This window comes from Montipora foliosa, unplaced genomic scaffold (assembly GCF_036669935.1).
Source record: "Montipora foliosa isolate CH-2021 unplaced genomic scaffold, ASM3666993v2 scaffold_421, whole genome shotgun sequence".
NCBI classification, from domain to species: Eukaryota; Metazoa; Cnidaria; class Anthozoa; order Scleractinia; family Acroporidae; genus Montipora; species Montipora foliosa.
The window spans coordinates 207,501-210,000 of NW_027179725.1; positions in this window are offsets into that span (position 1 = coordinate 207,501).

Here is a 2,500-nt window from a genome sequence, read left to right on the forward strand (position 1 = left end):
CAAGCCCCCACTCAGACATCTACACCAGTAACCGTAGGCCCTCAGACAGCAACCTCCACAACATATACCGCTAAAATCCGTTTCAAGTGCCACATGAAACATAAAAATAACCAGCTGAGCCAGCTGTGGAGGCTAAACAAATAACAAAAATGTGTTAACAAAAATAAATTTTAAAGTGCTGTAAATTGAAAGTTTAGGTTAATATCGACGTTTCGGCAAAACTGCCTTTTTCCGTTTACTTAACAAAGGCAGTTTTGCCGAAACACCACAAGTCACATCCATTTTTCAGGTGTTTACATGAGAAACCACGTGGGAACGGTGAGCATGCACAGTTTGACATTTTGCAAGTTAACCACTGTTAAAATAAACCGTTTTGCTTATATTGCGTTCATGTGTTGCGTATTTTTAATCAAGCCAGTTATTTCAGCGAAGGACAGCGACTTTTGCAGGAGGTTCATTCTGCTAACACAGTAAAATAGGTATTCTGACTATACCACATTACGGTTCCAGAGACATGGATATATCACGGTGTAAATATGAAGATAATAGTTTCAATGTTCTTTTTCGTGACCTGAAAATGACTCCATTCTTCACCATTCTACTGCAGAATAAATACACACACCTAAGAATTCAATCTTTCTCTTTCTCTTGCTGCTCAGGGTTGAAAATTAGAAGACGTTATTTCACAATCTCTGTCGTATAGGCTTGATAATTTTATTTAAGGAAATCTGCTCCTCGGACTAAATGGTTTTATGCAACAGGCTTGGACATGGGTGGGAGAATTTAGTTTATAATCAGCTAGCATCCGGAACCAACGTAAAGGCATACATAAGTCCCAAAAGGCCAGGTTACAGCCTCTTTCTCTTATAATTGTGACTAAAGTTCTTTTCGCCCGTGAGAAGGATAGAATACAAGTGACTGTATCTTGGCAAAGGGCGAAAGGACAATTAAAAATCAGAGTTCTTGGCAGGATTCGAACTGGTATCCGGATGTTTCGCCCACAAGACGATTCGCCTAGAGGGTGATTCGCCCACAATCAAGGGTTTCGCCCACACTTAAGATGACTCGACTCGCCTACAAAGTCTATGAAGGAACGATATCCATCGAAATATAGCATTTATAAATTAACGCTATAATGACTCACTAGTGATGTCTGCGTAAAGCGGGGAAGTGATCACGCTTGGGTAAGAGAATAAAGTACGGAAATCATTCGGGAAGTTAAGACATTTATTTTTATGTTTACAGCCAACAATCGACTCCTTTACAATCGTTGAATAATGGCAAGCTACAAAATTATTAACGGTTTGCAATTACTTAATTACGTACTTAACCGCATCACTAAGCCGCGCTTTATTCAATATCTCTTGAACGTTAATTTTATCGTTTTGAGGTTTAAATATAACAGGCTTTACAGCGTCTAGATTCTGAAAGTTAACGACAATCCTAGGTAAATCTTATTAAGGTTTCAAGTCGAGCGTTGAATATTTGGCCCATTTAAGTGTGCACATGCACGAAGAAGTTGTTCAGCAGTTTTCCTTTCGTCCGAGAAATCATCCCAAAGATTAAAGATTTTTGTCTGCAATGATCGAAACTTTCCTCGTTCGATTCTCTTTAATTTTTTCTCGGAAACAGGCGAATGGTGAGTGCTGTTAGCCGCGTCTCTTGCTGTAACAGCTCAATGAAAAGGTATAATGGCATTTGCCATCTTCCTGATACACGGCGGTGCAGCGCATGATGCCACTCTTCCACATCATTGTTTGTTCTAATGGTCATCGTGAAAACACACGATGAAGACGGAGGCCAGAAATCTCTACATATCCACGTTTCGGGAAGGTAGTCAAGGAACTGTTTTAAGGATTCATTGGTTGCTAGTGATCGCAAACGTTCAAACATCGGTCAAATCACATTTTCGGACAGGAATACTAGTGCCATCAACTTCCGAAGATACATGTAGGCGCCCTGGTCACTATTATACTGCTGCTGCAGCCCAAATTCTTGGGTCTGCACGAAAACAAAGATTGAAGCGTTAAAAGGGAGTACAGACCAGCTTTTAGATTTCATTCGCATTCTTTTTCTACCACCCGGACTCAAGACCAACCGTAAGTCGTCCTTGTAAATCTATAGTTTCGTTTTCTTTTGGTGTTAACCGCAGTTTTTTTTAAGGCGGGCTAACTGGTTCCAATAAACATGTTGAGTCCTACTGGGAACGCAAACGTTTGCCTTAAATTTGTCTTTAGAGTTTACAAACCTTTCTCCACAGAGCCTGTGTCCAGTAGAACACGCAACCCTTTATGGTAACATCTGGAAGAAGCTGAAGGAGTACAGACCAAATTGTAAATTGTCTGCCTTCAGTATTAATAGGTAGCAGATTCAAGATAGACTTCATAACCTAAAATACACAGAGGTAAAGAACAACGATGAAATGATATATCAAATGGATCATATATGAACTGCGGATATGAAATCAAGTGAAGCTATGATCCTCGCAGTTATGACCGCA